This window comes from Ciconia boyciana, chromosome 8, assembly GCF_034638445.1.
Source record: "Ciconia boyciana chromosome 8, ASM3463844v1, whole genome shotgun sequence".
Classification (NCBI taxonomy): domain Eukaryota; kingdom Metazoa; phylum Chordata; class Aves; order Ciconiiformes; family Ciconiidae; genus Ciconia; species Ciconia boyciana.
The window spans coordinates 2,049,344-2,063,962 of NC_132941.1; the positions used below are offsets into that span (position 1 = coordinate 2,049,344).

Below are 14,619 nucleotides of genomic sequence, written 5' to 3' on the forward strand. Positions count from 1 at the left end.
TTGTTACTTGGTCATTGAGCTCTGTGCCTGCAGATGCAGCAGGACCAGGCTCCAGGCTCTGCAGCACTCACAGCGTCCACACGCAGGGGCATTTGTTCGTGCACATACGTCCTGGTACATGTCATTTGGAGTGCTCAGTTGATATGGAAATGAAAATATCACGTAAATATAACTGGAACAGGTCTTCGTGAGAAGCTACTGTGGGAATTAAGTATGACGGAAAGAGGGATAACTATAAAATATTCTCGGCCATGAATTATACGGCTACTGCAGGCACTGGAAGACTGTGTCTTAGACACCTTGGAAAATCAGAACAGCATCTCAGGATGAAACAAAAATATGGCCTGCAATTTCAGCAGCCAGCTTAGGCAGCTCATGTCTCAATCTGGCCACATTCCTAGAGATGGGAACATGCCATCTTCAGATGAATCTCAAATGAAGTATAAAAATCCACAGGAAACCGAGTACCGCAATTACATAAATGACTGAAAGAAAGCAATCGCCAGGAGAAACCATCACAGATGATGAAAACCTCTACTCCAAATCACTCAAAAGCAGCTCAGTTTTTGCAACACTAAACTTCATAGCTCCTGCAAACAGCGCCTGAAAGTAATCAGAGTAGATCTGCCGGGGTGCCTTTGGGGAGGGTGACGTACATGTGGGAATTACCGGCGCGCGCAGCCCAACGCCAGCCGTAGCGGTGAACGACGGCAATTGGCACACGGAGAGCGAACGCGGGTCTGACGTGGGGCCCGGGAAGCCTGGTGGTCGGCTGGGTTAGGATGGCACTGAGCGGAACGATGAAGCAGCACCGGGCTAAATAGAGCACAATAAATCCTTGCAGCATCAGCTTGAAGCAATAAAACACTCTGCAGGGCCAGGGCCAGCAAACGCAGGAGCCACAGGAATAAAATATGCCATTATCTACGAGAATTATGGAGGAAGCATGAGATGCTGTTGCTTCAGCGCTTTGGGATGGCTGGAATCTTAGCTAAAACTTTTGAGGGAGAAGTCTGAGATGTGGAGAGCCCTTCTTCAGATCTTACTGGGACCAGCTCAGTTGCTTTTCCAGTTAACCTCATAGAGGAAGGATGGAAGGAATACTCTAGTGGAGCGACTTAGTTGGGCAAGAGGTCCACCACCAGAAGAACATGACACATAGACTGTGCCATGAAGAATTACGTCTCAAGTGTTTTATTTCGCCACACTGGCTTTAGGTGCCCTGAGAGCTGCCTAACAGCCCTGGGCCCGAGTTTCTTTGCAGCATGGGCTCCAGCCAGCCACAACCCCAGGATTCGGCAGAATGGCAGCTTTCCCCTCTGTGCACGCATCTGTGGGATGCTGGCTGCACCTCCACAGGCTGCTGGCAAAGGCAATGCAAGGAAGGGGCAATGTAAGAGGCATCGTGACCCAAGCCTGCACACACGGAGCATCCTCCATCTCAGCAACCTCCTGGCACCCAACATCTCAGCTTGAAAAAGGTCCCAGTCCAGCGGCAGGAAAGACGCTGCCGCTCTGCTGTCTGGATTAGCGGAGGTGCCGATGAGCTCTGCCATCTTGTGTTTTAAGCTCAGAGAAGAAAACCAACGCATAGCAATCTCCATGCCACGAGGGTCCCCAAACAGGCAGCTCCAGGTCCCTGTAGCCCACAGAGCTAGCACATTACTTGGTCTTTATTTCCTCTCACATTGCAATCTCTGCTGTGGTCTCCTCGTGGGGAAAACTGCAAATGTGGCTCCTTCACCATGAAGATGGAGGAACACCATAGTAAGAGGCAAGACAGAGCTAATAAACACATAAAGGTGAACTCAGCAGTAGTTGTTGGGAGCCAGTTCTCATTTCCATTCATCTCAAAGGACTAATTCCCACGATTAAACTAGTGAGAGTTGAGGTGGTAGAGCCCACAGACTTGAGACAAGAGGTGTATTAAGAGGAAAGGATATGATTAAAAAAAGGTGAGGGAGAGACTCAGAAAGTGGGGGAAAAGGAGAAGCAAGTTTGCCTGTAAGCTAATAAAGAGCTGGGAGGTGGTAGGAGACAACTGCACCAGTCAGGATATTTATCTCTCTTAATCTCTCAGCTCTGAAACAGGTCTTCCTTTGGAACTCCTTAAATGAAACTTTTCCCCATCCATTCATCAGAGTGTAAGAGACGGCACAGGTTTATGCTGTGAACCACGCTACAAGCACGGCCAGACGCTGGTGGAGGGAAAATAGTTTAATTCAAACAACCGTACCCCAGCCGCCTCCCAACAAACCTCACTGCTGATCATCGGTGAGTATATGAATAATTTCAGCAGCTGCTGGCATAACTGCGAGAGCAAACCCCGTGATGTCAAAAGGTCTGTTAGGATCTGCTAGTGCAAGAAGCACACCGTAGGCAGAGCAGGGTGCTGGGGACTGGGTGTGCAAGATGCACTAGGAGCGGGCATACCCAACCTGTGTTTCCTCTCCAGCGTTCATTCATTGCCCTGCAACGTCTATCGCAGCAACAGTCGGTGTTTCAGCCTGGACAGGGAGAAGCTGCACTCGTGGGTTTCCTCTCCAGTATCAGCCTGACCTGGTCATGCTGGTGGCCTCCACTCCTTCTTGGATTTCTTTATTTATCCGGTGCATGCAACGGACAGCCTTTGGGAACGCCTTACATTCGCACTGCAGGCTCCAACCCGATGGCTACCCTGCTTTTTCCCCCCCAAGGAAAGCTTCAGCCCGCTCAGTCTATAACTCAAATTTGAAGTAGGAGGAAAAAAAACCCCATGCTGAAAGTCTACGGAATCTAAAAGACACCACCGTGACTAGGGTGAAGCTACAACAGAAACGGCATGGTTGCAGTCTGAAGAAAGCTCGTGAGTTTTTCTATGTAAAACTCCTTTTGTGTGAAAGCCCACGTACGCGTGGACGTGCATTCCCACAGCACACAACCACCAAGACGCCAAGTCTGCGGATACAAGATCGCCCGACTCCTGCAAACTGGAGGCTGCAGCGCAGCTCTCGTGTGATTACAGGTTTCCAAAGCAAAGTCAGTTCAGAGAACTTGCTTTCCCCTTCTCAGATTTGTCAGTGCTTCCCACCAGGCTCGAGCCGCAAGCCCTTAATTTTATCTCCAGGCCTTTAGATTGTGGGCAGCTGCTACCTGCCATTGCAATCGACCTTTCCGAGTTTGCTCTTTGTAACTGCTACAGAAATAGATGTTTTCCCCCAATATTCAATTTTTTGAAGCAAATTGCTTCTTTTCAGCCATTCTTAGCTGTAGACAGGAACTTTAAATTTGTCAGAGAGCTGTGAATTTCCCATCCAGGCAGACGCGTGTGGGCTCACAGTCAGTTGTTGCTTGGAAAATGGTCCACCAAGGAAGAAGAACAGATCCAGAGGTACCAGAGTCCACGCGAGAGCTTTGAGGATGGCAGCGGACAATTCAGTGCTACGAAGAGAAGATGGATGATCTTAAAATCATGCATTTAAGTACACAGATGCTTGCGGCACTGAGCATATGGACAATTTTCCTTCCAACACCTGGCTATTAGAAATCTTTAGCTTTGGTCTTGAATGTCTACCATCAGGAACAACACTAAAGAAAGACTGCACCCTCTTTTTTTTAACCTCCTACTCCAGATATCCCATGTACATTTGGGTTTCGCTGTTTTACTAAACAAATTCAATCTGAAATATTCCTGTTTTTACATGATTCCTACCTATGAAAACAGTTCAGGGGAGGGCACAATCGGGAACCCAGAGGCAGGAGTCCTGGAATTTATTCTCAAGCTGCCACATACTTTCCAGCGTGACCTTCACAAAGCTGCTTATTCTCCCTCATCCTCGTGGTTAAAAAGGGAATAAATGATTCTGCTCTCTCACAAGAGTGCTGTGAGAATCAGTGCAAGCCTATTTTGCCCAGCACTTTGGTATTTCTGGGTGCAAAAGGTGCAAGAGTAAGGTTTCGAATATTTTGTCAGCTGGAAGGGACCTACAATGATCATCTAGTCCAACTGCAAGGTAAATGCTTACTATAAGCAAGATAGCCTAGAAGTAGCTGTTTTGTCTCTTAAACAAAACAACAGTCAAGGACACTAGTGAGAACTAGGGAAAAACAATCAAGAGCCCACAGACAAAGAAGAGCAGATGCATTGGGGCAATTAAAAAACAGCTATTAAAGCCAGTCCGCTTCTCCCATGAATCTCCTTTACGATGGAGAGCTTCCCTGCAGAGGAAGACATCTCACACCCAGTATATCCTTGCATTTAAGCTACTCACAACATGCAAAGGGAAACTGCAGGCTATGCGAGGTTGAAAACGTCAGCTAGCCATGCTGTTCACCCTGTTCGCTTTGTTTTGTGAGGTTGTTCCCTTGAAGCCTGGGGTTTTACACACTCACTTTTCTCCCTAGGAATAAGTTTAACTTGAAACTGCTGCTTAGATTTTCCTTGGTTTTAGACTAGATTGCTCCAGGGAGGATTTTTCTCAGGCTGAAGGGATGTTTTTACCAGAAGCTGTTTTTCCGAATCTGGTGGTTGGTTTTTTTGTTTTGGGTTTTTTTACTTGTTTTTTTTTTTGTTTGTTTGTTTGTTTCTTTTTTAATAGGGTATGGGAAAACAGAGACTTGCAGCAAAGCTAAGGCTACAGCGTCAGTGGGACCTGTCTTTGCAAATCTTGGTGGACAGCCCACGGTACGTTCAGGTCAGGCACCGAGAGCAAGGAGGTCACAAGCGGCACAAGGAGGTACAATGTCCATGGATGGCCTGCGCTGAAGTCTACGCCAAAACCATTTTGCTTCTTCTAATACCTGACCTCGCTAGACCACACTTCGCTCAGCAGCATCTTGCCTGCTGCAGTCACGCCTGCAACTGCAATAAAAACATACATCAAAGAGCAATACAGAATTGCGGACAATGCACGAGTCCATCAAACTTGCCCGCGGCCTGCTTACAGCAACATTTGAAGTGAAAATGCAGTGCAATCTATGAGAGAGGGACTTGCAGTTGGCTTAGCATCCAAAAATGTCTCCGGGAAAACATTTAAGATTTCCTCCAGATTCTCCCACCACCATGTTTGCACCAGCAGCAGTCTCCTCTGCTCTTAGCAACTTCTTCACAAAGTCACCCTGACGGGTTCTCCGCATTTTGCCACTATTCAGCATCTAGTCCCCTATTCCCGCCTTTGCAAGCATCCAGAGTACTGCAATCGTTAACTCCTGCAGTCCAAAACATGCCCTTCTCAGAAAGCAGTGCCTTCAACTGGAGATATCTTTGGAAGGGAGAGTGGAGAGAAGGGGCAGGGACATTAGACAGGGAAGGAAGGAAGGAACAAGGGAAAAAAACGCAGGTAAAAATCAAAACTGCTAAAGGAGAAACGCAGCTGCACCCTCCAGGTCTAGTGCATGGCCAGGCTGCAGGATGGGGCTGGGATAAACTGTCACTTCAAGAAAGAAAAAAAATGAAAGTCACAACAGCTTGGACACTATTAATAAATTCTGCTCACTGAGTGTCTCAGCCACAAATAAAAGTCCCAGCCCTGACTTAAACAGTGAGCAACACGTTCTAAAGCAAACACAAGCAACCTGCTGTACTTAAATATTGCCATGTAGATTTATTTTGCTTTGCAAGGTAACACTGAATAAAGTTAAACGCGTGGAAGCTTGAAATGCGTTTTCTCTTGCAGCAGCTGGTTTCTCACCGCCCCAGTGCGATGACACTCTCCGCTTGGTGTGGCGTGCATGCCTTTTTTGCAGCATCCATCCATCCTTTTTTTTGAGGTGGGGAAGTTAGCTGGCTTCCAGCACAGATCAGTCCTGCACTCACATCCCCCTGGGCAGCAGCAGAGTCGGGGTGTGAGCTGTACCCAGCTCTCCCGCTCCGACAGCACGCTAACGTCAGCAGAGAGCACAGCTCTTTTACACTGGCACCTACGTCCATTGTGAATTGGCAAATAAGAGATGGGTATTAAACCTTCCTTAGTAAAAATCACTGTAATGGAGACTCTGCGCATGCCCTACCAGCGATGGTTCAGCCAACATTCGAGGCTCACTAACGTGCAAGAGCTCACCACGACACTGACGGGCGTAATCACAGAGGGAAGCATGACACCAAGGAAAGAGATGGTGATGAGAGGAGCCCAAAGGTATCACGGGACGTCCCCATGACAGAGCTGATCCCATCCCCAGGCATTTAATGTTTGCTCAGACTTCTACGCACGTTCATTACAAAGCAGTAACTACCTCCTTGCCAATTCTGAAATACTGAGCCTTAAAAATCCCTGGGAATCAGTACGTCCAGCAGACCCAAGCAGCATAAAATACGTTGAAAAGCCACCACCAAAGCGCTCCCCATGCCTGCCTCAGCCTGGCCAGGGGTCTGGCTTGGTAGGACACACAGTGGCTTCTGCAGCCAAGGGGAAGCGGCCACCGGCGAGCGCACGGCAGCTTGGAGCCGAAAAGGTCAGGCAGGACAGGGCCAGGGATAGCCCCAGAGTGAGTGTCAGCCAGCCTAATTTTGTGTGTCAACTCCGAAAATTAGATAAACAATGACAAACCAGGCTTTTTAAATGAACTTGTCTCATCTTGTTCTCTTGATAAAGGGTATGTTTCTCAAGTCACAGTGTCCCACCAGACAGGTTAACTCTTTCAAAGGGGAGCGCCTCGCAGAGGGTGATGTAAATGATTTAAATATCTGACATGAAATTAAAAGGGCAGTGCCCCCCTGAACACACAGCCCTGGTCATTCAAACTCATTGCTCACAAACCATCAATCATTTAGCCCAGTCAATTAAATTGCCATTATTCAAGGGTAAAAGTTCCGTAATTTTACCTACCCTTAAAATTCAGCAATTTGCTTTCATGGCCTTCTCCTCCAGCCTGAGGAATCTTCGTTTCTGATATTAACCCACCCAGAGCTTATTGCAACAGACTTTACATCGCATCCTTGGCAGGACTGCAGAGACATGGGCCTTTTCCAGCACCAAGTGCCCACATGCAGCTCTGCTGCGGATCTGCTCGCCGGCATTGCTGGTAGGAGCGAGGGTGAACTGTCCAGGGGAGATGAAAGTCCCCCTGGGCCACAGCCCTAATACAAGGCCTGTGCATCACCCACAGCCCCAAATCTGGGCTACCTGAATCCTTTCAGCTATTTAGTCTAATGCATACGTAACAGTTTACATTGCCTTTCATACAAAAGTCCAGGGAAGATCAAAGCGTTACATGACTCTATCCCATAAATAGGTTCCTCTACCACTGACTATAAAACGCTTGTGTTTAGATAGCACCAAGGAGTTTTAGACCAACACTGAGGCTCCTAAACACTGCCAAAGGACAGGCAGACAATAAATAACATCCCTTCAGCAATGCTTCTGTGATTTCAGAGGACTTTCCAGGCACAAAACAAGTGACTGTTTATTGTGGGATGGGTTTAAAGGGTCCATGAAATAGGCAGCTACTGACCTTAGCCAGGATAGCGACAAAATACATTCCCAACATGAAATACCGGTCAGTCACCAATTTCCTTGTAAATCTGCAACAATTACCAGGTGGTGTTTCCTGGGGCAGAGGATATGAGGGGGACAGGGAGGACACGGACAGGAACCTTAATCCCAAATGGTGCTCAATGATACTGCGCTTTTTTTGATAGTGCATCCAGATCTAACCCACACCATCATCTCCTTATATTTTTTTCACTGGGGAAGTGAGAGGTTAATTGGGGAGGGCAGCACGACCTGCTCCCAGCTCTCCTGGAGAACGTGCCAGGGTCAGTGCTGGCTCACCGCATTGCCCTGGTAGGAAGTGCCCAGGGGCACCTGAGCCTGCAGACCAGCATGGAGAGCCACAACACTGCAGGAGGACATGAAGGTTAAGGGGAGGAACCTGGGAACATCATCCCGCGTCTAAGGGGTGGCTGCAGCCTGAGCAGCAGATTGCACAGGGAGATGAGCAGTGCCATGGTCTTCCTGCCCATGCCGCAGTCAGGCTGGAGGGGCTGTGCTTACTGCCAGGATCGCAGCCAGGTGCCCCGATGGCACCACCTCGGCACCTCCTACTGCTTTGGTGGCTGCAAAAGCAGCAGTGAGCTCCCGGGGCACTGCCCTCTCTTGCCCTTTTCTCCTCCACAGCAAGAAGAGCCGAGCCCTGACTTTCAATCCTGCACGGCCAAGGCCAGTGCCGCTGCGCCATCAAGGCACCATGTGCCGTTCATCTCACAAGGTCTGGTGGAGCACTACTGCTGCTCCGATGCCATGGGCAGGAGAACCGGCAGAGCCAACGCAGGCTACGGCCGCTGCCACAAACACTTGGGGGCTGCCTGCCGACACCCTGAAAGCTCATCCTCCCTGCAGCCAGGAGCGAGCTGCAAAGACAGACGTTAACGTAAACCCTATGAATATAGAGGGGGAAGGAGGGACACCATTAGAGGGACCAAGGTCTTATGTTAATGACTACATGACACCCAAACGTAACCACAACACCTAGCAAATTAGAAATGCCAATAGAAGACTTTATGCTTACACAAGGTACGTTAGGAAATAAGCAGCGTTGTTGTTGGTTGCAACAGTGCCGTCTTTTTAACGTTCTCTTTTACTGAAATCCTCCCAGATTGTGCAGTTAAAGGACTGTGCTCTATTTATTACAAAGAAGCACAGACAAATTATGCATTTCATTTAAAAATTTGAATTCAGCATAACAAAAACCATAATAAAAAGATCCCAACTGTTGCAGACACAGAGACTATCAAGACGATGGCAGTGCCCTTAGACAGCATTTCAAATACAGTTTATTAGCGTGTGATATGAAAAGGGTATTTTTATTGCATGATATAATGCAATGGGACCTTGGGCGCTCTGCAGAAGGACCTTGCACTCAGAAGTGTAATGAACCCATAGTCCAAAAAACATTATACTGTACATTAACCTATCATTAATGGCACATTAGGGCTAGGGGCATTGCACGCTTGCTGGTCAGGGCTCCATCAGGACAGTATGGAGGAAACCACAGTCTTCACAGGCTTAAAACAAATAGAGAAAATAAATATTACTGATGGCTACAGGCTGCTTTAAGGGGAGCTCACTCTCTGCTTAACATGCAATTCTGATGCCATTTTTTAAAGGGGGAGAGGGAGAAGACAATGCAGCGGTTTATTAGGCGATATTAGAAATGGCATGTCACTGCTTTGCAGCACTGAATGTCTCCATGGTGCATCAGATGCATCAACACAGAGCTCTTCCTGCACAAAACATGGCACCTCTGAGCACTGGGACACCTTTTAAGAATAAAATGAAAACTGGAAACCAGCTCTCCTTCCCTGCCATTCCCTAATCCCCGACGACACTGGTAAGGCTTCCCTGGCAGTAGGAGTTGAGACCTAGGAACAGCATTCTCTGACCCAGCTCTGCACAGATCCCATCGCTGCCCGCAGGACACCTGCACCCATTTCCACCCCACCACGTCTGAGAGCCATTCGGCAGAACTCCAGCCTGTGTCTACAGCAACTCAGTGCAAAACGTGACCAAATCACGACACTTGTTATGCTCCTGAATCCGTTGGGATGTCCCATGCCTTCCTCCACTGGAGGTGCCCTCTTCGTTCAAAGGTAAGCTTGATCAGATGGCTACAGTACAAATGTTAAATCAGAAAAGCCTGGCTGGCAACTCATCCCTAGCTCATCCTGAAGGAGTGCAAGCCCTGAAATTTTGGAAAACAAGAACTTGGCTTGTAACACTTGGTGCGTAAAATAGCGCACCACAGTTATCGTCCCAGCTAGTTCTCCGATTGCTACCAATGCGCCTATGCTATTTACAGCTCTCGTAATTAACTGAGGGCACGTACTCGAGAGGAAACTCTTGCCCATTACAGATGTTTAATCGGACCTCCAAAAGGACAAATACAACCTCAGCTCTGGAGCTGTACTATCTTCCCAGGATACGTGGAAACACAAAGGGCTGAATAACCCAAACTACCCCGGACTGACCCTGTGTCCCCCTCTAGTGACCCCAGCACGTACAGGATTTCATCACTCTACCACTGCCTCCAGTAGTGGAGGATTTTACATCTAGAGCTCCTGCCTCCAAGGACAAGCCAAACTAAATGCTGTTCTAATTATCTGTGCTAGCTATCCACAAGGCCGATTTCTGCTCCCACAGCCAGGAATAGCAGCGAGGAATCCTCAGGCCAATACTCTATTGCTGACTCCCAAAACATTGTTAATTCACAGGCACAGAAGGTGTCAGAGTCCTCCTCAGGGGCTGCTCCATGCAGCAGGCTTCCCTCCGTCGCTCACTTCTAAGGCTTGAGTGGGGTAAAAAAATCTGAAGGCTTCAAATGCTCGCATTGATCCATAGAGACACAGAATATACACACGGGTGAAAAGACCCTACAAGATGCTATTTAAGTGTCATCTGGCTGTTGCATCTCTTGTTTTACTTTTGCAATCTTAGGATGTGTTTTGACCATGGGAGGTAACCCTTTAAAGAAAAGGGTGAGTGCCTGAAGTGCTTGGAACAGCAGTGACTGGGAGGCTTAGCATGCATGCCTAGAAAGCATGGCCCAGTGTCCCAAAGCTCCAGCAAGGTCAACGCTTGTTTTGAGAGACACTCTCCTCCAGAAATGAAGCCTCCTTGTCTCTTCCATGCGGCATCTGCACCACATATCAAATCACAGTACCAGCTTTTCCTATGTACTTGGCTGGGTTTGATCTGGGACCAAGTGTTTACTGGCCCAGTTCTCTCTCCCAGTTCCCATCCTCAGCACAGTGACTATTGAGGGCAAGGACTGCCTCTCGCTGTACTTGGTGAAGAATTCAGCATCCCTGAGAGCCTGTTCTTGGCTGGCTGCTAGAGTGAAATCTCCCATAGCACGGGCCGAAGACACAGTGCTTCAACAGGTCTGCAGGAGCCTGCAAAGCTGCGGGTGGCATAGGCAGGCTGAGGGCACAGGGACTCCCAAGAGTCAGAAGACAAAAGCACCCAGAAGGTAATGTTTTCACAGAATTTCCCACCCCCATGAGGACATCACCTGTAGCTTCTGCCAGCTCAGAGAGCAGAAAGGACCGAGCTGTCTAGAGAACCGTGAGGGTAGCAAAGAGGGCCAGAAAGCCGCATCGGTCGGTGGCGTTTTCTGGGCGGAGATGAAGCAGGGACAAGAACACATCCACAGGCAAAATCAAGTATCATCAGTCTCCTTGAAGTTTCTGCTCTCTTTCCTCGCCCCTTATTCTGCGCAGCTACCAGCACAGCCCCAGCCTGCTAAACAGTTCCACGCAGAGTGCCGGGAAGTGGTGAGTTTTGTTTGTTGCATGGCCTCCCTAACATACACTGTAATTAAAATGTTGATTACCAAACAGTTTAAATATATGACAGACAATGCAGTTAAAGCCTACAGTTAGGTCAATATGTGATTTAGATTTGCCATTTAAAAACTCTCATTTAAATTTTGCATACATTAATCACTACCATACTTCAATGTTCTGATATCCACCTGACTACACTATTAAAATAAAACTTGCTGCCCCAGGGAAATCCTACTTATTCTTAATTGTTTCGAGGCTTTGATGGGCTTTTAATCTAAGATTAATTTATGCAATTTTAAATAACTCTTCTTATGATTAATAAGCTTGAAAATTAAAAGGAGTCTAAAGCAATTATAATGAGCATTTGGTCATAACCTCATTAGGAGAAGGAGTGAAGGATACAGCTCTGGAATTCTTACAAGACTACAATTTAAGGTTACTTTCAGAGGAGTCAAACATAGTTCTTGAAATTGCAAAGGCAGATTAGCCTAGGTCAGTGTTAGAACTATGGCTATCTAGATTAGCACACTAATGATCTTATCCCTCTGATGAAATTTAAGATTGTGAAAAGATGATACAAAATGTATCAAACAAAAATAAATGGATAACACTACTAAATGGTGAAGTCTTGGAGCTGTATTTCTTGTTTATCTCTTTTTTTGAGAAGGATTCCTTTTGTGGGGTTTTTTTTGGCATATTATTTATCTACTTGTAGATTAACTTTTACCAATGCACTTTTACTTTTTATATGATAAAGTTAATTGCAAGTGATTTTTGGCTGGTTTAGTAGTTTTGTTGAGGCACCAAAATTCTGCTGCAATTTACAGAATCTGTCTTTAAATAACGGCAGTCCCCAAGCATAATGGATGGACCAAGAGGAAGAACAGCTTAACTTAAAGCTGAAAACCTTAACCTGAAGAGGAACTGTCCACACATCACACCTGAATTCCCATTTTTAAACAGCAGTACGGATCCTTCCATTATGATGAAAATCCTTTTTTCAACCTTCTTCTGAAGCTTTGGACATTGGCCATAGCCAAACGATGTGCTGGTGGTCCTAAAAAGTCCTCAGACACCCCTTGTGCACTTGACTGATGTGTCCGGGCTGGCAAATCATCAGACTCAGGGTCAAGAGGGAATTTTTTTTTCAGGTCAGATTAGCACGAATCAGTGCAGCTCCTCTGGCTTCTGTAGCGTGGACCTGACTTCAAACAACTCAATCCCCTCCTACCCAGGACCTCGGGGTGTGCGCGGGTGGGTACGTGGATGGGTCTGATTTTTGCCGTTCTCTTTCTGTGGCATATACTAGTCTTAAATTTACTACAGAGTTTTGGTTTTGGCTGTGGCACAGAGGAGTCTATTTGCCCATCTGCAGATCATTCTTTCCACAGCAGTTTTGCTTTTGATATTTGCTGTTAAACCGATAACTGTGCTTGGCATGCCTCTTGGTGCTTAAGCTAACAAAACGAGCTAACTCCCAGCAAAGGTATATTTTTTTTGTGATGACTCTTAAAAAAACTAAGGCAACCGACATACAACTGGAGTGTGCTTTTGCAAGTGCCGCTGAGGTTAAGAAGAGCTGTGGAAGAGGAATAGAGAGAGTGGCCCAAGGCTGATAAGAGTATGTCAACATTAGCAAGCTGTCGACAACAGAAGCAGATCTGCAGAGTGAAACGGTTGGTGCAATGTTTCAGGGATGGAAGAGGTTTTGCTTTTGACCAGCTCTGGTTTGGTCTGCAGACACAGCGCCCGTTAGTAGCTGGAGCTCATTAGGTGTGTGCCTGGAGCACATCTTCTGGTTTGGTTTTATTTGAAATCGATTCAATTGATGAGCTTCAAGACCTGTCTGTGATGAGAATGAGAGAGTGGTAGCTCTGAAAGAGCAGGAGATTCACTCCAAAAAAGGCACGCCTGACCTGAACTCTGATGTTAATGTAGATGCACCTGCGAAGCGCCTTCAGCTCATGCCTCACCACGAGCACAGGATTGGTCTCGTTGACACCAAACAGAGCTAGTCAGACGTTAAAAGCTGATGTAGTATTTCCTTCAAACAGGGGCTAAGTGTTCCCCGGGACTGGGGAAGAAGGGTGGAAAAAACAGCTGTTATCTCTGAGTTTTGAGAAACTGGTTTCTACTGACAGGAAAAAAAAATAAATGACTAAACTGGAGTAAACTTAAACAAATCCCCTAAATGTTTTTCACCCAGACCTTGGAGTAGAAAACGCTGTGTGCATACACATGTGTGCGAGCACACACACACACAAATAACAAGAATGAACAAAACCAAAAACCCCAGAAAACTCTCTGGCTGGAAGCAAACAGGGAGAATGAAACGGCCCGCACTTCGCTAGCGTTTCTGTGATGAAGTTTCTGCAAATGAACAAGTTGTAAAAAGTACTCTGTACGATCATATGGCACTACATGCCTACACACCGTCTGCATCTAGTGCAAAATAACATCCCCACGTTTGCCAGGTTTAGTAAAGGGACTCAATAAAGCAAGTATTAAATGATCAAGCATGAACATACTGTGAAATCACCCTGTCTCAGGAGCAGAAAAAGCACAGGTATGAAGCGACGTCCGAATAAATGTACGGAGCCCTGCTGAAAACACAGAGAAGAAAGCAAAATATATCACCACTAGTTGGCTTGGGAAAAAAACCCCAAATTCCTTTGAATCCCTCACAAGGTCACTGAACAAACGACCGAGGGCCACGACAACCATTTCCATTCTCAGACTTGTATTTTAATGCCACCGTTCCCTACCGGGAGCCTTTCCCCGGCGGAAACCCCGGCTCTCTCCAGCCGTGCAGGCAGACGCCGGCGGAGCCGTCCCGATTTACACCAGCCAAGCGTCTACCCCAGCGTCTCCCATTAAATCCAAACAGGCAGATGCACATTTATGGGACAATGAACTTTTCCACGGCTGCGGCTCATCGTGCTTTGCTATTACGGCCTTAATAAACCTGCGCATTCCCGTGCTGCGGCAGCTGCCTTGGGTGGGAGCGCGAGCAGCCGGCTCCGGAGGAGAGGCCGCAGCTTAAAAAAAAAAAATCATGTTTAATTTAAAAATTAGAAACTGGAGCAGGCTGTGAGCACAGAGGTTGATTGAAACAAAATTTAAATTCCTGTCAAGCCCATTTAAACACAGGGGCCCTTCATAGACAATTAGCTGCTCCCTGTGAATGCTGAATAAACTCGGGCCTGGTCACTGTTAGAAGAGAGCAGACCTACTGTGAGGAGCTGGAAAAAAATTAACTAAAATCAGGCTGTATGAAATATTTAGCCTCCCAGTTTATCACAGGGGTTTGGAAGTGTAAACAAGACAAAAATCGATTCCTCGGTGCCCTCCAATCAATC

The 14,619-nt window shown here is 47.0% G+C and overlaps 1 protein-coding gene across 6 annotated transcripts in view; it reads right to left on the bottom strand.

Annotated features, from left to right (window-relative positions):
- The window catches only part of MAP2K5 (mitogen-activated protein kinase kinase 5), a 139,707-nt gene that overhangs the window by 1,158 nt on the left and 123,930 nt on the right, over positions 1 to 14,619 (bottom strand). The window lies entirely within an intron of this gene.